Here is a 21,333-nt window from a genome sequence, read left to right on the forward strand (position 1 = left end):
CTGTTGTTTTCAGTTTTTGATCTTGAAAAACATTTTATGTTATTTCAGTTTGCAAAATCTTTAGCTCCAAAAAAAGACATTCTTATCAGTATAGCTTGCCAAAATAGCTCAGTTGTGAGAGCAATAGACTGAAGACCTTAAAATCCCTAGTACGATCGTGGGTTTCCACATGTTTGGGTGTTTGCATTTTGTTACTGAGTAGCAATTCGGCAAAAAGAAATTTAGCAGCAGAAACGTTTATTTTCAGGTTTCGCCCTCTAGGACACTTGATGTTCTTTCAGTTTGCCTTATCTTAAACACCAAAAAAGACTTTCCAGATGTCAGACGTAGCTGCAATAGCTCATTTGGGAGAGCATTAGACTGAAGATCTATAAGTCCCTGGTTCGATCCCGGGTTTCGGCATGTTTAGTAGCTGTATTTTTGTTACAGAATAGCAATTTACCAGCAGAATCTTTCATTATAAGGTGTTGCTCTTCAAGAACACTTGATGGTCTTTTTTTCCCAACCTAAAACCCCAAATACGACTTCACATCTGTCACAATTAGCCGAAATAGCTCAGTTGGGAGAGCGTTAGACTGAAGATCTAAAGGTCCCTGGTTCGATCCCGGGTTTCGGCATATTTAGTTGCTGTTTTTTTTGTTACAGAATAGCAATTTAACAGCAGAAACTGCCGTGTTCAGGTTCTGGTCTTCAAGAACATTTCATGTTATTACAGTTTGCATTATTATTAGCCCCAATAAAATAATTTCTTATTAGTAGAGCTTGGCGAAATAGCTCAGTTGTGACAACATTAGACTGAAGATCTAAGGGTGTCTTGTTCAATCCTGGGGTTTAGCATGGTTGGGTGTTTGCTTTTGCTACTGAATAGCAATTTAGCAGCAAAAACTGTTGTTTTCAGTTTTTGATCTTGAAAAACATTTTATGTTATTTCAGTTTGCAAAATCTTTAGCTCCAAAAAAAGACATTCTTATCAGTATAGCTTGCCAAAATAGCTCAGTTGTGAGAGCAATAGACTGAAGACCTTAAAATCCCTAGTACGATCGTGGGTTTCCACATGTTTGGGTGTTTGCATTTTGTTACTGAGTAGCAATTCAGCAAAAAGAAATTTAGCAGCAGAAACGTTTATTTTCAGGTTTCGCCCTCTAGGACACTTGATGTTCTTTCAGTTTGCCTTATCTTAAACACCAAAAAAGACTTTCCAAATGTCAGACGTAGCTGCAATAGCTCATTTGGGAGAGCATTAGACTGAAGATCTATAAGTCCCCGGTTCTATCCCGGGTTTTGGCATGTTTAGTAGCTGTATTTTTGTTACAGAATAGCAATTTACCAGCAGAATCTTTCATTATAAGGTGTTGCTCTTCAAGAACACTTGATGCTCTTTTTTTCCCAACCTAAAACCCCAAATACGACTTCACATCTGTCACAATTCGCCGAAATAGCTCAGTTGGGAGAGCGTTAGACTGAAGATCTAAAGGTCCCTGGTTCGATCCTGGGTTTCGGCATATTTAGTTGCTGTTTTTTTTTGTTACAGAATAGCAATTTAGCAGCAGAAACTGCCGTGTTCAGGTTCTGGTCTTCAAGAACATTTCATGTTTTTACAGTTTGCATTATTATTAGCCCCAATAAAATAATTTCTTATTAGTAGAGCTTGGCGAAATAGCTCAGTTGTGACAACATTAGACTGAAGATCTAAGGGTGTCTTGTTCAATCCTGGGGTTTAGCATGGTTGGGTGTTTGCTTTGGCTACTGAATAGCAATTTAGCAGCAAAAACTGTTGTGTTCAGGTTTTGATCTTGAAAAGCATTTTATGTTATTTCAGTTTGCAAAATCTTTAGCTCCTAAAAAAAGACATTCTTATCAGTATAGCTTGCCAAAATAGCTCAGTTGTGAGAGCAATAGACTGAAGACCTTAAAATCCCTAGTATGATCGTGGGTTTCCACATGTTTGGGTGTTTGCAGTTTGTTACTGAGTAGCAAGTCAGCAAAAAGAAATTTAGCAGCAGAAACTTTCATTTTCAGGTTTCGCCCTCTAGGACACTTGATGTTCTTTCAGTTTGCCTTATCTTAAACACCAAAAAAGACTTTCTAAACGTCAGACTTACAAACAATAGCTCTTTTGTGAGAGCATTAAACTGAAGATCTAAAGCTCCTGGGTTCGATCCCAGGATTCGGCATGTTTAGTTGCTGTATTTTTGTTACAGAATAGCAATTTACCAGCAGAATCTTTCATTATCAGGTGTTGTTCATCAAGAACACTTAATGCTCTTTTTTCCCCCAGCCTAAAACCCCAAATACGGCTTCACATTTTTCTCAATTAGCCGAAATAGCTCAGTTGGTAGAGCGTTAGACTAAAGATCTAAAGGTCCCTGGTTTGATCCCGGGTTTCGGCATATTTAGTTGCTGTTTTTTTGTTACAGAATAGCAATTTAGCAGCAGAAACTGCCGTGTTCAGGTTCTGGTCTTCAAGTTCATTTCATGTTATTACAGTTTGCATTATTATTAGCCCCAATAAAAGAATTTCTTATTAGTAGAGCTTGGCGAAATAGCTCAGTTGTGAGAACATTAGACTGAAGATCTAAGGGTGTCTTGTTCAATCCTGGGGTTTAGCATGGTTGGGTGTTTGCTTTTGCTACTGAATAGCAATTTAGCAGCAAAAACTGTTGTTTTCAGTTTTTGATCTTGAAAAACATTTTATGTTATTTCAGTTTGCAAAATCTTTAGCTCCAAAAAAAGACATTCTTATCAGTATAGCTTGCCAAAATAGCTCAGTTGTGAGAGCAATAGACTGAAGACCTTAAAATCCCTAGTACGATCGTGGGTTTCCACATGTTTGGGTGTTTGCATTTTGTTACTGAGTAGCAATTCAGCAAAAAGAAATTTAGCAGCAGAAACGTTTATTTTCAGGTTTCGCCCTCTAGGACACTTGATGTTCTTTCAGTTTGCCTTATCTTAAACACCAAAAAAGACTTTCCAAATGTCAGACGTAGCTGCAATAGCTCATTTGGGAGAGCATTAGACTGAAGATCTATAAGTCCCTGGTTCGATCCTGGGTTTCGGCATGTTTAGTAGCTGTATTTTTGTTACAGAATAGCAATTTACCAGCAGAATCTTTCATTATAAGGTGTTGCTCTTCAAGAACACTTGATGCTCTTTTTTTCCCAACCTAAAACCCAAAATACGACTTCACATTTGTCACAATTAGCCGAAATAGCTCAGTTGGGAGAGCGTTAGACTGAAGATCTAAAGGTCCCTGGTTCGATCCTGGGTTTCGGCATATTTAGTTGCTGTTTTTTTTGTTACAGAATAGCAATTTAACAGCAGAAACTGCCGTGTTCAGGTTCTGGTCTTCAAGAACATTTCATGTTATTACAGTTTGCATTATTATCAGCCCCAATAAAAGAATTTCTTATTAGTAGAGCTTGGCGAAATAGCTCAGTTGTGACAACATTAGACTGAAGATCTAAGGGTGTCTTGTTCAATCCTGGGGTTTAGCATGGTTGGGTGTTTGCTTTTGCTACTGAATTGCAATTTAGCAGCAAAAACTGTTGTTTTCAGTTTTTGATCTTGAAAAACATTTTATGTTATTTCAGTTTGCAAAATCTTTAGCTCCAAAAAAAGACATTCTTATCAGTATAGCTTGCCAAAATAGCTCAGTTGTGAGAGCAATAGACTGAAGACCTTAAAATCCCTAGTACGATCGTGGGTTTCCACATGTTTGGGTGTTTGCATTTTGTTACTGAGTAGCAATTCAGCAAAAAGAAATTTAGCAGCAGAAACGTTTATTTTCAGGTTTCGCCCTCTAGGACACTTGATGTTCTTTCAGTTTGCCTTATCTTAAACACCAAAAAAGACTTTCCAAATGTCAGACGTAGCTGCAATAGCTCATTTGGGAGAGCATTAGACTGAAGATCTATAAGTCCCTGGTTCGATCCCGGGTTTCGGCATGTTTAGTAGCTGTATTTTTGTTACAGAATAGCAATTTACCAGCAGAATCTTTCATTATAAGGTGTTGCTCTTCAAGAACACTTGATGCTCTTTTTTTCCCAACCTAAAACCCCAAATACGACTTCACATCTGTCACAATTAGCCGAAATAGCTCAGTTGGGAGAGCGTTAGACTGAAGATCTAAAGGTCCCTGGTTCGATCCCGGGTTTCGGCATAATTAGTTGCTGTTTTTTTTGTTACAGAATAGCAATTTAGCAGCAGAAACTGCCGTGTTCAGGTTCTGGTCTTCAAGAACATTTCATGTTATTACAGTTTGCATTATTATTAGCCCCAATAAAATAATTTCTTATTAGTAGAGCTTGGCGAAATAGCTCAGTTGAGACAACATTAGACTGAAGATCTAAGGGTGTCTTGTTCAATCCTGGGGTTTAGCATGGTTGGGTGTTTGCTTTTGCTACTGAATAGCAATTTAGCAGCAAAAACTGTTGTGTTCAGGTTTTGATCTTGAAAAGCATTTTATGTTATTTCAGTTTGCAAAATCTTTAGCTCCTAAAAAAAGACATTCTTATCAGTATAGCTTGCCAAAATAGCTCAGTTGTGAGAGCAATAGACTGAAGACCTTAAAATCCCTAGTACGATCGTGGGTTTCCACATGTTTGGGTGTTTGCAGTTTGTTACTGAGTAGCAAGTCAGCAAAAAGAAATTTAGCAGCAGAAACTTTCATTTTCAGGTTTCGCCCTCTAGGACACTTGATGTTCTTTCAGTTTGCCTTATCTTAAACACCAAAAAAGACTTTCTAAACGTCAGACTTACAAACAATAGCTCTTTTGTGAGAGCATTAAACTGAAGATCTAAAGCTCCTGGGTTCGATCCCAGGATTCGGCATGTTTAGTTGCTGTATTTTTGTTACAGAATAGCAATTTACCAGCAGAATCTTTCATTATCAGGTGTTGTTCATCAAGAACACTTAATGCTCTTTTTTTCCCCAGCCTAAAACCCCAAATACGGCTTTACATTTTTCACAATTAGCCGAAATAGCTCAGTTGGTAGAGCGTTAGACTAAAGATCTAAAGGTCCCTGGTTCGATCCCGGGTTTCTGCATATTTAGTTGCTGTTTTTTTGTTACAGAATAGCAATTTAGCAGCAGAAACTGCCGTGTTCAGGTTCTGGTCTTCAAGTTCATTTCATGTTATTACAGTTTGCATTATTATTAGCCCCAATAAAAGAATTTCTTATTAGTAGAGCTTGGCGAAATAGCTCAGTTGTGAGAACATTAGACTGAAGATCTAAGGGTGTCTTGTTCAATCCTTGGGTTTAGCATGGTTGGGTGTTTGCTTTTGCTACTGAATAGCAATTTAGCAGCAAAAACTGTTGTTTTCAGTTTTTGATCTTGAAAAACATTTTATGTTATTTCAGTGTGCAAAATCTTTAGCTCCAAAAAAAGACATTCTTATCAGTATAGCTTGCCAAAATAGCTCAGTTGTGAGAGCAATAGACTGAAGACCTTAAAATCCCTAGTACGATCGTGGGTTTCCACATGTTTGGGTGTTTGCATTTTGTTACTGAGTAGCAATTCAGCAAAAAGAAATTTAGCAGCAGAAACGTTTATTTTCAGGTTTCGCCCTCTAGGACACTTGATGTTCTTTCAGTTTGCCTTATCTTAAACACCAAAAAAGACTTTCCAAATGTCAGACGTAGCTGCAATAGCTCATTTGGGAGAGCATTAGACTGAAGATCTATAAGTCCCTGGTTCGATCCTGGGTTTCGGCATGTTTAGTAGCTGTATTTTTGTTACAGAATAGCAATTTACCAGCAGAATCTTTCATTATAAGGTGTTGCTCTTCAAGAACACTTGATGCTCTTTTTTTCCCAACCTAAAACCCCAAATACGACTTCACATCTGTCACAATTAGCCGAAATAGCTCAGTTGGGAGAGCGTTAGACTGAAGATCTAAAGGATCCTGGGTTTCGGCATATTTAGTTGCTGTTTTTTTTGTTACAGAATAGCAATTTAACAGCAGAAACTGCCGTGTTCAGGTTCTGGTCTTCAAGAACATTTCATGTTATTACAGTTTGCATTATTATTAGCCCCAATAAAATAATTTCTTATTAGTAGAGCTTGGCGAAATAGCTCAGTTGTGACAACATTAGACTGAAGATCTAAGGGTGTCTTGTTCAATCCTGGGGTTTAGCATGGTTGGGTGTTTGCTTTTGCTACTGAATAGCAATTTAGCAGCAAAAACTGTTGTTTTCAGTTTTTGATCTTGAAAAACATTTTATGTTATTTCAGTTTGCAAAATCTTTAGCTCCTAAAAAAGACATTCTTATCAGTATAGCTTGCCAAAATAGCTCAGTTGTGAGAGCAATAGACTGAAGACCTTAAAATCCCTTGTACGATCGTGGGTTTCCACATGTTTGGGTGTTTGCATTTTGTTACTGAGTAGCAATTCAGCAAAAAGAAATTTAGCAGCAGAAACGTTTATTTTCAGGTTTCGCCCTCTAGGACACTTGATGTTCTTTCAGTTTGCCTTATCTTAAACACCAAAAAAGACTTTCCAAATGTCAGACGTAGCTGCAATAGCTTATTTGGGAGAGCATTAGACTGAAGATCTATAATTCCCTGGTTCGATCCCGGGTTTCGGCATGTTTAGTAGCTGTATTTTTGTTACAGAATAGCAATTTACCAGCAGAATCTTTTATTATCAGGTGTTGCTCTTCAAGAACACTTGATGCTCTTTTTTTCCCAACTTAAAACCCCAAATACGACTTCACATCTGTCACAATTAGCCGAAATAGCTCAGTTGGGAGAGCGTTAGACTGAAGATCTAAAGGTCCCTTGTTCGATCCCGGGTTTCGGCATATTTAGTTGCTGTTTTTTTTGTTACAGAATAGCAATTTAGCAGCAGAAACTGCCGTGTTCAGGTTCTGGTCTTCAAGAACATTTCATGTTATTACAGTTTGCATTATTATTAGCCCCAATAAAATAATTTCTTATTAGTAGAGCTTGGCGAAATAGCTCAGTTGTGACAACATTAGACTGAAGATCTAAGGGTGTCTTGTTCAATCCTGGGGTTTAGCATGGTTGGGTGTTTGCTTTTGCTACTGAATAGCAATTTAGCAGCAAAAACTGTTGTGTTCAGGTTTTGATCTTGAAAAGCATTTTATGTTATTTCAGTTTGCAAAATCTTTAGCTCCTAAAAAAAGACATTCTTATCAGTATAGCTTGCCAAAATAGCTCAGTTGTGAGAGCAATAGACTGAAGACCTTAAAATCCCTAGTACGATCGTGGGTTTCCACATGTTTGGGTGTTTGCAGTTTGTTACTGAGTAGCAAGTCAGCAAAAAGAAATTTAGCAGCAGAAACGTTTATTTTCAGGTTTCGCCCTCTAGGACACTTGATGTTCTTTCAGTTTGCCTTATCTTAAACACCAAAAAAGACTTTCCAAATGTCAGACGTAGCTGCAATAGCTCATTTGGGAGAGCATTAGACTGAAGATCTATAAGTCCCTGGTTCGATCCTAGGTTTCGGCATGTTTAGTAGCTGTATTTTTGATACAGAATAGCAATTTACCAGCAGAATCTTTCATTATAAGGTGTTGCTCTTCAAGAACACTTGATGCTCTTTTTTTCCCAACCTAAAACCCCAAATACGACTTCACATCTGTCACAATTAGCCGAAATAGCTCAGTTGGGAGAGCGTTATACTGAAGATCTAAAGGTCCCTGGTTCGATCCTGGGTTTCGGCATATTTAGTTGCTGTTTTTTTTGTTACAGAATAGCAATTTAACAGCAGAAACTGCCGTGTTCAGGTTCTGGTCTTCAAGAACATTTCATGTTATTACAGTTTGCATTATTATTAGCCCCAATAAAAGAATTTCTTATCAGTAGAGCTTGGCGAAATAGCTCAGTTGTGACAACATTAGACTGAAGATCTAAGGGTGTCTTGTTCAATCCTGGGGTTTAGCATGGTTGGGTGTTTGCTTTTGCTACTGAATAGCAATTTAGCAGCAAAAACTGTTGTTTTCAGGTTTTGATCTTGAAAAACATTTTATGTTATTTCAGTTTGCAAAATCTTTAGCTCCAAAAAAAGACATTCTTATCAGTATAGCTTGCCAAAATAGCTCAGTTGTGAGAGCAATAGACTGAAGACCTTAAAATCCCTAGTACGATCGTGGGTTTCCACATGTTTGGGTGTTTGCATTTTGTTACTGAGTAGCAATTCAGCAAAAAGAAATTTAGCAGCAGAAACGTTTATTTTCAGGTTTCGCCCTCTAGGACACTTGATGTTCTTTCAGTTTGCCTTATCTTAAACACCAAAAAAGACTTTCCAAATGTCAGACGTAGCTGCAATAGCTCATTTGGGAGAGCATTAAACTGAAGATCTATAAGTCCCTGGTTCGATCCCGGGTTTCGGCATGTTTAGTAGCTGTATTTTTGTTACAGAATAGCAATTTACCAGCAGAATCTTTTATTATCAGGTGTTGCTCTTCAAGAACACTTGATGCTCTTTTTTCCCCAACCTAAAACCCCAAATACGACTTCATATCTGTCACAATTAGCCGAAATAGCTCAGTCGGGAGAGCGTTAGACTGAAGATCTAAAGGTCCCTGGTTCGATCCCGGGTTTCGGCATATTTAGTTGCTGGTTTTTTTGTTACAGAATAGCAATTTAGCAGCAGAAACTGCCGTGTTCAGGTTCTGGTCTTCAAGAACATTTCATGTTATTACAGTTTGCATTATTATTAGCCCCCAATAAAATAATTTCTTATTAGTAGAGCTTGGCAAAATAGCTCAGTTGTGACAACATTAGACTGAAGATCTAAGGGTGTCTTGTTCAATCCTGGGGTTTAGCATGGTTGGGTGTTTGCTTTTGCTACTGAATAGCAATTTAGCAGCAAAAACTGTTGTGTTCAGGTTTTGATCTTGTTAAGCATTTTATGTTATTTCAGTTTGCAAAATCTTTAGCTCCTAAAAAAAGACATTCTTATCAGTATAGCTTGCCAAAATAGCTCAGTTGTGAGAGCAATAGACTGAAGACCTTAAAATCCCTAGTACGATCGTGGGTTTCCACATGTTTGGGTGTTTGCAGTTTGTTACTGAGTAGCAAGTCAGCAAAAAGAAATTTAGCAGCAGAAACTTTCATTTTCAGGTTTCGCCCTCTAGGACACTTGATGTTCTTTCAGTTTGCCTTATCTTAAACACCAAAAAAGACTTTCTAAACGTCAGACTTACACGCAATAGCTCTTTTGTGAGAGCATTAAACTGAAGATCTAAAGCTCCTGGGTTCGATCCCAGGATTCGGCATGTTTAGTTGCTGTATTTTTGTTACAGAATAGCAATTTACCAGCAGAATCTTTCATTATCAGGTGTTGTTCATCAAGAACACTTAATGCTCTTTTTTTCCCCAGCCTAAAACCCCAAATACAGCTTGACATCTTTCACAATTAGCTGAAATAGCTCAGTTGGGAGAGCGTTAGACTGAAGATCTAAAGGTCCCTGGTTCGATCCTGGGTTTCGGCATATTTAGTTGCTGTTTTTTTGTTACAGAATAGCAATTTAGCAGCAGAAACTGCCGTGTTCAGGTTCTGGTCTTCAAGATCATTTCATGTTATTACAGTTTGCATTATTATTAGCCCCAATAAAAGAATTTCTTATTAGTAGAGCTTGGCGAAATAGCTCAGTTGTGAGAACATTAGACTGAAGATCTAAGGGTGTCTTGTTCAATCCCTGGGTTTAGCATGGTTGGGTGTTTGCTTTTGCTACTGAATAGCAATTTAGCAGCAAAAACTGTTGTTTTCAGTTTTTGATCTTGAAAAACATTTTATGCTATTTCAGTTTGCAAAATCTTTAGCTCCAAAAAAAGACATTCTTATCAGTATAGCTTGCCAAAATAGCTCAGTTGTGAGAGCAATAGACTGAAGACCTTAAAATCCCTAGTACGATCTTGGGTTTCCACATGTTTGGGTGTTTGCATTTTGTTACTGAGTAGCAATTCAGCAAAAAGAAATTTAGCAGCAGAAACGTTTATTTTCAGGTTTCGCCCTCTAGGACACTTGATGTTCTTTCAGTTTGCCTTATCTAAAACACCAAAAAAGACTTTCCAAGTGTCAGACGTAGCTGCAAAAGCTGATTTGGGAGAGCATTAGACTGAAGATCTATAAGTCCCTGGTTCGATCCCAGGTTTCGGCATGTTTAGTAGCTGTGTTTTTGTTACAGAATAGCAATTTACCAGCAGAATCTTTCATTATAAGGTGTTGCTCTTCAAGAACACTTGATGCTCTTTTTTTCCCAACCTAAAACCCCAAATACGACTTCACATCTGTCACAATTAGCCGAAATAGCTCAGTTGGGAGAGCGTTAGACTGAAGATCTAAAGGTCCCTGGTTCGATCCCGGGTTTCGGCATATTTAGTTGCTGTTTTTTTTTGTTACAGAATAGCAATTTAGCAGCAGAAACTGCCGTGTTCAGGTTCTGGTCTTCAAGAACATTTCATGTTTTTACAGTTTGCATTATTATTAGCCCCAATAAAATAATTTCTTATTAGTAGAGCTTGGCGAAATAGCTCAGTTGTGACAACATTAGACTGAAGATCTAAGGGTGTCTTGTTCAATCCTGGGGTTTAGCATGGTTGGGTGTTTGCTTTTGCTACTGAATAGCAATTTAGCAGCAAAAACTGTTGTGTTCAGGTTTTGATCTTGAAAAGCATTTTATGTTATTTCAGTTTGCAAAATCTTTAGCTCCTAAAAAAAGATATTCTTATCAGTATAGCTTGCCAAAATAGCTCAGTTGTGAGAGCAATAGACTGAAGACCTTAAAATCCCTAGTACGATCGTGGGTTTCCACATGTTTGGGTGTTTGCAGTTTGTTACTGAGTAGCAAGTCAGCAAAAAGAAATTTAGCAGCAGAAACTTTCATTTTCAGGTTTCGCCCTCTAGGACACTTGATGTTCTTTCAGTTTGCCTTATCTTAAACACCAAAAAAGACTTTTTAAACGTCAGACTTACACGCACTAGCTCTTTTGTGAGAGCATTAAACTGAAGATCTAAAGCTCCTGGGTTCGATCCCAGGATTCGGCATGTTTAGTTGCTGTATTTTTTTTACAGAATAGCAATTTACCAGCAGAATCTTTCATTATCAGGTGTTGTTCATCAAGAACACTTAATGCTCTTTTTTTCCCCAGCCTAAAACCCCAAATACAGCTTGTCATCTTTCACAATTAGCCAAAATAGCTCAGTTGGGAGAGCGTTAGACTGAAGATCTAAAGGTCCCTGGTTCGATCCCGGGTTTCGGCATATTTAGTTGCTGTTTTTTTGTTACAGAATAGCAATTTAGCAGCAGAAACTACCGTGTTCAGGTTCTGGTCTTCAAGAACATTTCATGTTATTACAGTTTGCATTATTATCAGCCCCAATAAAATAATTTCTTATTAGTAGAGCTTGGCGAAATAGCTCAGTTGTGACAACATTAGACTGAAGATCTAAGGGTGTCTTGTTCAATCCTGGGGTTTAGCATGGTTGGGTGTTTGCTTTTGCTACTGAATAGCAATTTAGCAGCAAAAACTGTTGTGTTCAGGTTTTGATCTTGAAAAGCATTTTATGTTATTTCAGTTTGCAAAATCTTTAGCTCCTACAAAAAGACATTCTTATCAGTATAGCTTGCCAAAATAGCTCAGTTGTGAGAGCAATAGACTGAAGACCTTAAAATCCCTAGTACGATCGTGGGTTTCCACATGTTTGGGTGTTTGCAGTTTGTTACTGAGTAGCAAGTCAGCAAAAAGAAATTTAGCAGCAGAAACTTTCATTTTCAGGTTTCGCCCTCTAGGACACTTGATGTTCTTTCAGTTTGCCTTATCTTAAACACCAAAAAAGACTTTCTAAACGTCAGACTTACACGCAATAGCTCTTTTGTGAGAGCATTAAACTGAAGATCTAAAGCTCCTAGGTTCGATCCCAGGATTCGGCATGTTTAGTTGCTGTATTTTTGTTACAGAATAGCAATTTACCAGCAGAATCTTTCATTATCAGGTGTTGTTCATCAAGAACACTTAATGCTCTTTTTTTCCCCAGCCTAAAACCCCAAATACAGCTTGACATCTTTCACAATTAGCCGAAATAGCTCAGTTGGGATAGCGTTAGACTGAAGATCTAAAGGTCCCTGGTTCGATCCCGGGTTTCGGCATATTTAGTTGCTGTTTTTTTGTTACAGAATAGCAATTTAGCAGCAGAAACTGCCGTGTTCAGGTTCTGGTCTTCAAGATCATTTCATGTTATTACAGTTTGCATTATTATTAGCCCCAATAAAAGAATTTCTTATTAGTAGAGCTTGGCGAAATAGCTCAGTTGTGAGAACATTAGACTGAAGATCTAAGGGTGTCTTGTTCAATCCTGGGGTTTAGCATGGTTGGGTGTTTGCTTTTGCTACTGAATAGCAATTTAGCAGCAAAAATTGTTGTTTTCAGTTTTTGATCTTGAAAAACATTTTATGCTATTTCAGTTTGCAAAATCTTTAGCTCCAAAAAAAGACATTCTTATCAGTATAGCTTGCCAAAATAGCTCAGTTGTGAGAGCAATAGACTGAAGACCTTAAAATCCCTAGTACGATCGTGGGTTTCCACATGTTTGGGTGTTTGCATTTTGTTACTGAGTAGCAATTCAGCAAAAAGAAATTTAGCAGCAGAAACGTTTATTTTCAGGTTTCGCCCTCTAGGACACTTGATGTTCTTTCAGTTTGCCTTATCTTAAACACCAAAAAAGACTTTCCAAGTGTCAGACGTAGCTGCAAAAGCTGATTTGGGAGAGCATTAGAATGAAGATCTATAAGTCCCTGGTTCGATCCCGGGTTTCGGCATGTTTAGTAGCTGTATTTTTGTTACAGAATAGCAATTTACCAGCAGAATCTTTCATTATAAGGTGTTGCTCTTCAAGAACACTTGATGCTCTTTTTTTCCCAACCTAAAACCCCAAATACGACTTCACATCTGTCACAATTAGCCGAAATAGCTCAGTTGGGAGAGCGTTAGACTGAAGATCTAAAGGTCCCTTGTTCGATCCCGGGTTTCGGCATATTTAGTTGCTGTTTTTTTTTGTTACAGAATAGCAATTTAGCAGCAGAAACTGCCGTGTTCAGGTTCTGGTCTTCAAGAACATTTCATGTTTTTACAGTTTGCATTATTATTAGCCCCAATAAAATAATTTCTTATTAGTAGAGCTTGGCGAAATAGCTCAGTTGTGACAACATTAGACTGAAGATCTAAGGGTGTCTTGTTCAATCCTGGGGTTTAGCATGGTTGGGTGTTTGCTTTTGCTACTGAATAGCAATTTAGCAGCAAAAACTGTTGTGTTCAGGTTTTGATCTTGAAAAGCATTTTATGTTATTTCAGTTTGCAAAATCTTTAGCTCCTAAAAAAAGATATTCTTATCAGTATAGCTTGCCAAAATAGCTCAGTTGTGAGAGCAATAGACTGAAGACCTTAAAATCCCTAGTACGATCGTGGGTTTCCACATGTTTGGGTGTTTGCAGTTTGTTACTGAGTAGCAAGTCAGCAAAAAGAAATTTAGCAGCAGAAACTTTCATTTTCAGGTTTCGCCCTCTAGGACACTTGATGTTCTTTCAGTTTGCCTTATCTTAAACACCAAAAAAGACTTTTTAAACGTCAGACTTACACGCACTAGCTCTTTTTTGAGAGCATTAAACTGAAGATCTAAAGCTCCTGGGTTCGATCCCAGGATTCGGCATGTTTAGTTGCTGTATTTTTTTTACAGAATAGCAATTTACCAGCAGAATCTTTCATTATCAGGTGTTGTTCATCAAGAACACTTAATGCTCTTTTTTTCCCCAGCCTAAAACCCCAAATACAGCTTGTCATCTTTCACAATTAGCCAAAATAGCTCAGTTGGGAGAGCGTTAGACTGAAGATCTAAAGGTCCCTGGTTCGATCCCGGGTTTCGGCATATTTAGTTGCTGTTTTTTTGTTACAGAATAGCAATTTAGCAGCAGAAACTGCCGTGTTCAGGTTCTGGTCTTCAAGAACATTTCATGTTATTACAGTTTGCATTATTATCAGCCCCAATAAAATAATTTCTTATTAGTAGAGCTTGGCGAAATAGCTCAGTTGTGACAACATTAGACTGAAGATCTAAGGGTGTCTTGTTCAATCCTGGGGTTTAGCATGGTTGGGTGTTTGCTTTTGCTACTGAATAGCAATTTAGCAGCAAAAACTGTTGTGTTCAGGTTTTGATCTTGAAAAGCATTTTATGTTATTTCAGTTTGCAAAATCTTTAGCTCCTACAAAAAGACATTCTTATCAGTATAGCTTGCCAAAATAGCTCAGTTGTGAGAGCAATAGACTGAAGACCTTAAAATCCCTAGTACGATCGTGGGTTTCCACATGTTTGGGTGTTTGCAGTTTGTTACTGAGTAGCAAGTCAGCAAAAAGAAATTTAGCAGCAGAAACTTTCATTTTCAGGTTTCGCCCTCTAGGACACTTGATGTTCTTTCAGTTTGCCTTATCTTAAACACCAAAAAAGACTTTCTAAACGTCAGACTTACACGCAATAGCTCTTTTGTGAGAGCATTAAACTGAAGATCTAAAGCTCCTGGGTTCGATCCCAGGATTCGGCATGTTTAGTTGCTGTATTTTTGTTACAGAATAGCAATTTACCAGCAGAATCTTTCATTATCAGGTGTTGTTCATCAAGAACACTTAATGCTCTTTTTTTCCCCAGCCTAAAACCCCAAATACAGCTTGACATCTTTCACAATTAGCCGAAATAGCTCAGTTGGGAGAGCGTTAGACTGAAGATCTAAAGGTCCCTGGTTCGATCCCGGGTTTTGGCATATTTAGTTGCTGTTTTTTTGTTACAGAATAGCAATTTAGCAGCAGAAACTGCCGTGTTCAGGTTCTGGTCTTCAAGATCATTTCATGTTATTACAGTTTGCATTATTATTAGCCCCAATAAAATAATTTCTTATTAGTAGAGCTTGGCGAAATAGCTCAGTTGTGACAACATTAGACTGAAGATCTAAGGGTGTCTTGTTCAATCCTGGGGTTTAGCATGGTTGGGTGTTTGCTTTTGCTACTGAATAGCAATTTAGCAGCAAAAACTGTTGTTTTCAGTTTTTGATCTTGAAAAACATTTTATGTTATTTCAGTTTGCAAAATCTTTAGCTCCAAAAAAAGACATTCTTATCAGTATAGCTTGCCAAAATAGCTCAGTTGTGAGAGCAATAGACTGAAGACCTTAAAATCCCTAGTACGATCGTGGGTTTCCACATGTTTGGGTGTTTGCATTTTGTTACTGAGTAGCAATTCAGCAAAAAGAAATTTAGCAGCAGAAACGTTTATTTTCAGGTTTCGCCCTCTAGGACACTTGATGTTCTTTCAGTTTGCCTTATCTTAAACACCAAAAAAAGACTTTCCAAATGTCAGACGTAGCTGCAATAGCTCATTTGGGAGAGCATTAGACTGAAGATCTATAAGTCACTGGTTCGATCCCAGGTTTCGGCATGTTTAGTAGCTGTATTTTTGTTACAGAATAGCAATTTACAAGAAGAATCTTTTATTATCAGGTGTTGCTCTTCAAGAACACTTGATGCTCTTTTTTTCCCAACCTAAAACCCCAAATACGACTTCACATCTGCCTCAATTAGCCGAAATAGCTCAGTTGGGAGAGCGTTAGACTGAAGATCTAAAGGTCCCTGGTTCGATCCTGGGTTTTGGCATATTTAGTTGCTGGTTTTTTTGTTACAGAATAGCAATTTAACAGCAGAAACTGCCGTGTTCAGGTTCTGGTCTTCAAGAACATTTCATGTTATTACAGTTTGCATTATTATTAGCCCCAATAAAAGAATTTCTTATTAGTAGAGCTTGGCGAAATAGCTCAGTTGTGACAACATTAGACTGAAGATCTAAGGGTGTCTTGTTCAATCCTGGGGTTTAGCATGGTTGGGTGTTTGCTTTTGCTACTGAATAGCAATTTAGCAGCAAAAACTGTTGTTTTCAGTTTTTGATCTTGAAAAACATTTTATGTTATTTCAGTTTGCAAAATCTTTAGCTCCAAAAAAAGACATTCTTATCAGTATAGCTTGCCAAAATAGCTCAGTTGTGAGAGCAATAGACTGAAGACCTTAAAATCCCTAGTACGATTGTGGGTTTCCACATGTTTGGGTGTTTGCATTTTGTTACTGAGTAGCAATTCAGCAAAAAGAAATTTAGCAGCAGAAACGTTTATTTTCAGGTTTCGCCCTCTAGGACACTTGATGTTCTTTCAGTTTGCCTTATCTTAAACACCAAAAAAGACTTTCCAAATGTCAGACGTAGCTGCAATAGCTCATTTGGGAGAGCATTAGACTGAAGATCTATAAGTCCCTGGTTCGGTCCCGGGTTTCGGCATGTTTAGTAGCTGTATTTTTGTTACAGAATAGCAATTTACCAGCAGAATCTTTTATTATCAGGTGTTGCTCTTCAAGAACACTTGATGCTCTTTTTTTCCCAACCTAAAACCCCAAATACGACTTCACATCTGTCACAATTAGCCGAAATAGCTCAGTTGGGAGAGCGTTAGACTGAAGATCTAAAGGTCCCTGGTTCGGTTTCGGCATATTTAGTTGCTGTTTTTTTTGTTACAGAATAGCAATTTAGCAGCAGAAACTGCAGTGTTCAGGTTCTGGTCTTCAAGAACATTTCATGTTATTACAGTTTGCATTATTATTAGCCCCAATAAAATAATTTCTTATTAGTAGAGCTTGGCGAAATAGCTCAGTTGTGACAACATTAGACTGAAGATCTAAGGGTGTCTTGTTCAATCCTGGGGTTTAGCATGGTTGGGTGTTTGCTTTTGCTACTGAATAGCAATTTAGCAGCAAAAACTGTTGTGTTCAGGTTTTGATCTTGAAAAGCATTTTATGTTATTTCAGTTTGCAAAATCTTTAGCTCCTAAAAAAAGACATTCTTATCAGTATAGCTTGCCAAAATAGCTCAGTTGTGAGAGCAATAGACTGAAGACCTTAAAATCCCTAGTACGATCGTAGGTTTCCACATGTTTGGGTGTTTGCAGTTTGTTACTGAGTAGCAAGTCAGCAAAAAGAAATTTAGCAGCAGAAACTTTCATTTTCAGGTTTCGCCCTCTAGGACACTTGATGTTCTTTCAGTTTGCCTTATCTTAAACACCAAAAAAGACTTTCTAAACGTCAGACTTACACGCAATAGCTCTTTTGTGAGAGCATTAAACTGAAGATCTAAAGCTCCTGGGTTCGATCCCAGGATTCGGCATGTTTAGTTGCTGTATTTTTGTTACAGAATAGCAATTTACCAGCAGAATCTTTCATTATCAGGTGTTGTTCATCAAGAACACTTAATGCTCTTTTTTTCCCCAGCCTAAAACCCCAAATACAGCTTCACATCTTTCACAATTAGCCGAAATAGCTCAGTTGGGAGAGCGGTAGACTGAAGAGCTAAAGGTTCCTGGTTCGATCCCGGGTTTCGGCATATTTAGTTCCTGTTTTTTTGTTACAGAATAGCAATTTAGCAGCAGAAACTGCCGTGTTCAGGTTCTGGTCTTCAAGATCATTTCATGTTATTACAGTTTGCATTATTATTAGCCCCAATAAAAGAATTTCTTATTAGTAGAGCTTGGCGAAATAGCTCAGTTGTGACAACATTAGACTGAAGATCTAAGGGTGTCTTGTTCAATCCTGGGGTTTAGCATGGTTGGGTGTTTGCTTTTGCTACTGAATAGCAATTTAGCAGCAAAAACTGTTGTTTTCAGTTTTTGATCTTGAAAAACATTTTATGTTATTTCAGTTTGCAAAATCTTTAGCTCCAAAAAAAGACATTCTTATCAGTATAGCTTGCCAAAATAGCTCAGTTGTGAGAGCAATAGACTGAAGACCTTAAAATCCCTAGTACGATCGTGGGTTTCCACATGTTTGGGTGTTTGCATTTTGTTACTGAGTAGCAATTCGGCAAAAAGAAATTTAGCAGCAGAAACGTTTATTTTCAGGTTTCGCCCTCTAGGACACTTGATGTTCTTTCAGTTTGCCTTATCTTAAACACCAAAAAAGACTTTCCAAATGTCAGACGTAGCTGCAATAGCTCATTTGGGAGAGCATTAGACTGAAGATCTATAAGTCCCTGGTTCGATCCCGGGTTCCGGCATGTTTAGTAGCTGTATTTTTGTTACAGAATAGCAATTTACCAGCAGAATCTTTTATTATCAGGTGTTGCTCTTCAAGAACACTTGATGCTCTTTTTTTTCCCAACCTAAAACCCCAAATACGACTTCACTTCTGTCACAATTAGCCGAAATAGCTCAGTTGGGAGAGCGTTAGACTGAAGATCTAAAGGTCCCTGGTTCGATCCCGGGTTTCGGCATATTTAGTTGCTGTTTTTTTTGTTACAGAATAGCAATTTAGCAGCAGAAACTGCCGTGTTCAGGTTCTGGTCTTCTTTCAGTTTGCCTTATCTTAAACACCAAAAAAGACTTTCTAAACGTCAGACTTACAAACAATAGCTCTTTTGTGAGAGCATTAAACTGAAGATCTAAAGCTCCTGGGTTCGGTCCCAGGATTCGGCATGTTTAGTTGCTGTATTTTTGTTACAGAATAGCAATTTACCAGCAGAATCTTTCATTATCAGGTGTTGTTCATCAAGAACACTTAATGCTCTTTTTTTCCCCAGCCTAAAACCCCAAATACGGCTTCACATTTTTCTCAATTAGCCGATATAGCTCAGTTGGTAGAGCGTTAGACTAAAGATCTAAAGGTCCCTGGTTTGATCCCGGGTTTTGGCATATTTAGTTGCTGTTTTTTTGTTACAGAATAGCAATTTAGCAGCAGAAACTGCCGTGTTCAGGTTCTGGTCTTCAAGTTCATTTCATGTTATTACAGTTTGCATTATTATTAGCCCCAATAAAAGAATTTCTTATTAGTAGAGCTTGGCGAAATAGCTCAGTTGTGAGAACATTAGACTGAAGATCTAAGGGTGTCTTGTTCAATCCTGGGGTTTAGCATGGTTGGGTGTTTGCTTTTGCTACTGAATAGCAATTTAGCAGCAAAAACTGTTGTTTTCAGTTTTTGATCTTGAAAAACATTTTATGTTATTTCAGTTTGCAAAATCTTTAGCTCCAAAAAAAGACATTCTTATCAGTATAGCTTGCCAAAATAGCTCAGTTGTGAGAGCAATAGACTGAAGACCTTAAAATCCCTAGTACGATCGTGGGTTTCCACATGTTTGGGTGTTTGCATTTTGTTACTGAGTAGCAATTCAGCAAAAAAGAAATTTAGCAGCAGAAATGTTTATTTTCAGGTTTCGCCCTCTAGGACACTTGATGTTCTTTCAGTTTGCCTTATCTTAAACACCAAAAAAGACTTTCCAAATGTCAGACGTAGCTGCAATAGCTCATTTGGGAGAGCATTAGACTGAAGATCTAAAAGTCCCTGGTTCGATCCCGGGTTTCGGCATGTTTAGTAGCTGTATTTTTGTTACAGAATAGCAATTTACCAGCAGAATTTTTCATTATAAGGTGTTGCTCTTCAAGAACACTTAATGCTCTTTTTTTCCCAACCTAAAACCCCAAATACGACTTCACATTTGTCACAATTAGCCGAAATAGCTCAGTTGGGAGAGCGTTAGACTGAAGATCTAAAGGTCCCTGGTTCGATCCTGGGTTTCGGCATGTTTAGTAGCTGTATTTTTGTTACAGAATAGCAATTTACCAGCAGAATCTTTTATTATCAGGTGTTGCTCTTCAAGAACACTTGATGCTCTTTTTTTCCCAACCTAAAACCCCAAATACGACTTCACATCTGTCACAATTAGCCGAAATAGCTCAGTTGGGAGAGCGTTAGACTGAAGATCTAAAGGTCCCTGGTTCGATCCCGGGTTTCGGCATAATTAGTTGCTGTTTTTTTTGTTACAGAATAGCAATTTAGCAGCAGAAACTGCCGTGTTCAGGTTCTGGTCTTCAAGAACATTTCATGTTATTACAGTTTGCATTATTATTAGCCCCAATAAAATAATTTCTTATTAGTAGAGCTTGGCGAAATAGCTCAGTTGTGACAACATTAGACTGAAGATCTAAGGGTGTCTTGTTCAATCCTGGGGTTTAGCATGGTTGGGTGTTTGCTTTTGCTACTGAATAGCAATTTAGCAGCAAAAACTGTTGTGTTCAGGTTTTGATCTTGAAAAGCATTTTATGTTATTTCAGTTTGCAAAATCTTTAGCTCCTAAAAAAAGACATTCTTATCAGTATAGCTTGCCAAAATAGCTCAGTTGTGAGAGCAATAGACTGAAGACCTTAAAATCCCTAGTACGATCGTAGGTTTCCACATGTTTGGGTGTTTGCAGTTTGTTACTGAGTAGCAAGTCAGCAAAAAGAAATTTAGCAGCAGAAACTTTCATTTTCAGGTTTCGCCCTCTAGGACACTTGATGTTCTTTCAGTTTGCCTTATCTTAAACACCAAAAAAGACTTTCTAAACGTCAGACTTACACGCAATAGCTCTTTTGTGAGAGCATTAAACTGAAGATCTAAAGCTCCTGGGTTCGATCCCAGGATTCGGCATGTTTAGTTGCTGTATTTTTGTTACAGAATAGCAATTTACCAGCAGAATCTTTCATTATCAGGTGTTGTTCATCAAGAACACTTAATGCTCTTTTTTTCCCCAGCCTAAAACCCCAAATACAGCTTCACATCTTTCACAATTAGCCGAAATAGCTCAGTTGGGAGAGCGTTAGACTGAAGAGCTAAAGGTTCCTGGTTCGATCCCGGGTTTCGGCATATTTAGTTCCTGTTTTTTTGTTACAGAATAGCAATTTAGCAGCAGAAACTGCCGTGTTCAGGTTCTGGTCTTCAAGATCATTTCATGTTATTACAGTTTGCATTATTATTAGCCCCAATAAAAGAATTTCTTATTAGTAGAGCTTGGCGAAATAGCTCAGTTGTGACAACATTAGACTGAAGATCTAAGGGTGTCTTGTTCAATCCTGGGGTTTAGCATGGTTGGGTGTTTGCTTTTGCTACTGAATAGCAATTTAGCAGCAAAAACTGTTGTTTTCAGTTTTTGATCTTGAAAAACATTTTATGTTATTTCAGTTTGCAAAATCTTTAGCTCCAAAAAAAGACATTCTTATCAGTATAGCTTGCCAAAATAGCTCAGTTGTGAGAGCAATAGACTGAAGACCTTAAAATCCCTAGTACGATCGTGGGTTTCCACATGTTTGGGTGTTTGCATTTTGTTACTGAGTAGCAATTCGGCAAAAAGAAATTTAGCAGCAGAAACGTTTATTTTCAGGTTTCGCCCTCTAGGACACTTGATGTTCTTTCAGTTTGCCTTATCTTAAACACCAAAAAAGACTTTCCAAATGTCAGACGTAGCTGCAATAGCTCATTTG

At 37.9% G+C, this 21,333-nt stretch overlaps 26 non-coding genes across 26 annotated transcripts; all 26 read left to right on the forward strand.

Annotated features, from left to right (window-relative positions):
* The first annotated feature begins 329 nt into the window (after window positions 1-329).
* Window positions 330-402, forward strand: TRNAF-GAA (transfer RNA phenylalanine (anticodon GAA)). Its single transcript has one exon. It is a non-coding gene; the product is annotated as a tRNA-Phe (tRNA).
* A 142-nt stretch (window positions 403-544) lies between these two features.
* TRNAF-GAA (transfer RNA phenylalanine (anticodon GAA)) lies at window positions 545-617 on the forward strand. The gene has a single exon. It is a non-coding gene; the product is annotated as a tRNA-Phe (tRNA).
* An 812-nt stretch (window positions 618-1,429) lies between these two features.
* Window positions 1,430-1,502, forward strand: TRNAF-GAA (transfer RNA phenylalanine (anticodon GAA)). Its single transcript has one exon. It is a non-coding gene; the product is annotated as a tRNA-Phe (tRNA).
* An 815-nt stretch (window positions 1,503-2,317) lies between these two features.
* TRNAF-AAA (transfer RNA phenylalanine (anticodon AAA)) lies at window positions 2,318-2,390 on the forward strand. Its single transcript has one exon. It is a non-coding gene; the product is annotated as a tRNA-Phe (tRNA).
* Window positions 2,391-3,201: 811 nt separating this feature from the next.
* Window positions 3,202-3,274, forward strand: TRNAF-GAA (transfer RNA phenylalanine (anticodon GAA)). Its single transcript has one exon. It is a non-coding gene; the product is annotated as a tRNA-Phe (tRNA).
* Window positions 3,275-3,871: 597 nt separating this feature from the next.
* On the forward strand, window positions 3,872-3,944 carry TRNAF-GAA (transfer RNA phenylalanine (anticodon GAA)). Its single transcript has one exon. It is a non-coding gene; the product is annotated as a tRNA-Phe (tRNA).
* Window positions 3,945-4,086: 142 nt separating this feature from the next.
* Window positions 4,087-4,159, forward strand: TRNAF-GAA (transfer RNA phenylalanine (anticodon GAA)). The gene has a single exon. It is a non-coding gene; the product is annotated as a tRNA-Phe (tRNA).
* Window positions 4,160-4,973: 814 nt separating this feature from the next.
* TRNAF-AAA (transfer RNA phenylalanine (anticodon AAA)) lies at window positions 4,974-5,046 on the forward strand. Its single transcript has one exon. It is a non-coding gene; the product is annotated as a tRNA-Phe (tRNA).
* Window positions 5,047-6,731: 1,685 nt separating this feature from the next.
* TRNAF-GAA (transfer RNA phenylalanine (anticodon GAA)) lies at window positions 6,732-6,804 on the forward strand. Its single transcript has one exon. It is a non-coding gene; the product is annotated as a tRNA-Phe (tRNA).
* An 813-nt stretch (window positions 6,805-7,617) lies between these two features.
* Window positions 7,618-7,690, forward strand: TRNAF-GAA (transfer RNA phenylalanine (anticodon GAA)). Its single transcript has one exon. It is a non-coding gene; the product is annotated as a tRNA-Phe (tRNA).
* An 812-nt stretch (window positions 7,691-8,502) lies between these two features.
* TRNAF-GAA (transfer RNA phenylalanine (anticodon GAA)) lies at window positions 8,503-8,575 on the forward strand. The gene has a single exon. It is a non-coding gene; the product is annotated as a tRNA-Phe (tRNA).
* An 815-nt stretch (window positions 8,576-9,390) lies between these two features.
* Window positions 9,391-9,463, forward strand: TRNAF-GAA (transfer RNA phenylalanine (anticodon GAA)). Its single transcript has one exon. It is a non-coding gene; the product is annotated as a tRNA-Phe (tRNA).
* An 811-nt stretch (window positions 9,464-10,274) lies between these two features.
* On the forward strand, window positions 10,275-10,347 carry TRNAF-GAA (transfer RNA phenylalanine (anticodon GAA)). Its single transcript has one exon. It is a non-coding gene; the product is annotated as a tRNA-Phe (tRNA).
* Window positions 10,348-11,162: 815 nt separating this feature from the next.
* Window positions 11,163-11,235, forward strand: TRNAF-GAA (transfer RNA phenylalanine (anticodon GAA)). Its single transcript has one exon. It is a non-coding gene; the product is annotated as a tRNA-Phe (tRNA).
* Window positions 11,236-12,048: 813 nt separating this feature from the next.
* On the forward strand, window positions 12,049-12,121 carry TRNAF-GAA (transfer RNA phenylalanine (anticodon GAA)). Its single transcript has one exon. It is a non-coding gene; the product is annotated as a tRNA-Phe (tRNA).
* An 811-nt stretch (window positions 12,122-12,932) lies between these two features.
* Window positions 12,933-13,005, forward strand: TRNAF-GAA (transfer RNA phenylalanine (anticodon GAA)). The gene has a single exon. It is a non-coding gene; the product is annotated as a tRNA-Phe (tRNA).
* An 815-nt stretch (window positions 13,006-13,820) lies between these two features.
* Window positions 13,821-13,893, forward strand: TRNAF-GAA (transfer RNA phenylalanine (anticodon GAA)). Its single transcript has one exon. It is a non-coding gene; the product is annotated as a tRNA-Phe (tRNA).
* Window positions 13,894-14,706: 813 nt separating this feature from the next.
* TRNAF-GAA (transfer RNA phenylalanine (anticodon GAA)) lies at window positions 14,707-14,779 on the forward strand. The gene has a single exon. It is a non-coding gene; the product is annotated as a tRNA-Phe (tRNA).
* Window positions 14,780-15,591: 812 nt separating this feature from the next.
* On the forward strand, window positions 15,592-15,664 carry TRNAF-GAA (transfer RNA phenylalanine (anticodon GAA)). The gene has a single exon. It is a non-coding gene; the product is annotated as a tRNA-Phe (tRNA).
* A 1,692-nt stretch (window positions 15,665-17,356) lies between these two features.
* On the forward strand, window positions 17,357-17,429 carry TRNAF-GAA (transfer RNA phenylalanine (anticodon GAA)). Its single transcript has one exon. It is a non-coding gene; the product is annotated as a tRNA-Phe (tRNA).
* Window positions 17,430-18,241: 812 nt separating this feature from the next.
* TRNAF-GAA (transfer RNA phenylalanine (anticodon GAA)) lies at window positions 18,242-18,314 on the forward strand. The gene has a single exon. It is a non-coding gene; the product is annotated as a tRNA-Phe (tRNA).
* Window positions 18,315-18,659: 345 nt separating this feature from the next.
* On the forward strand, window positions 18,660-18,732 carry TRNAF-AAA (transfer RNA phenylalanine (anticodon AAA)). The gene has a single exon. It is a non-coding gene; the product is annotated as a tRNA-Phe (tRNA).
* Window positions 18,733-19,329: 597 nt separating this feature from the next.
* On the forward strand, window positions 19,330-19,402 carry TRNAF-GAA (transfer RNA phenylalanine (anticodon GAA)). Its single transcript has one exon. It is a non-coding gene; the product is annotated as a tRNA-Phe (tRNA).
* A 142-nt stretch (window positions 19,403-19,544) lies between these two features.
* On the forward strand, window positions 19,545-19,617 carry TRNAF-GAA (transfer RNA phenylalanine (anticodon GAA)). The gene has a single exon. It is a non-coding gene; the product is annotated as a tRNA-Phe (tRNA).
* A 142-nt stretch (window positions 19,618-19,759) lies between these two features.
* TRNAF-GAA (transfer RNA phenylalanine (anticodon GAA)) lies at window positions 19,760-19,832 on the forward strand. Its single transcript has one exon. It is a non-coding gene; the product is annotated as a tRNA-Phe (tRNA).
* An 814-nt stretch (window positions 19,833-20,646) lies between these two features.
* TRNAF-GAA (transfer RNA phenylalanine (anticodon GAA)) lies at window positions 20,647-20,719 on the forward strand. The gene has a single exon. It is a non-coding gene; the product is annotated as a tRNA-Phe (tRNA).
* Window positions 20,720-21,333: the final 614 nt, after the last annotated feature.

Source organism: Pseudophryne corroboree, unplaced genomic scaffold, assembly GCF_028390025.1.
Source record: "Pseudophryne corroboree isolate aPseCor3 unplaced genomic scaffold, aPseCor3.hap2 scaffold_2229, whole genome shotgun sequence".
Taxonomy (NCBI): domain Eukaryota; kingdom Metazoa; phylum Chordata; class Amphibia; order Anura; family Myobatrachidae; genus Pseudophryne; species Pseudophryne corroboree.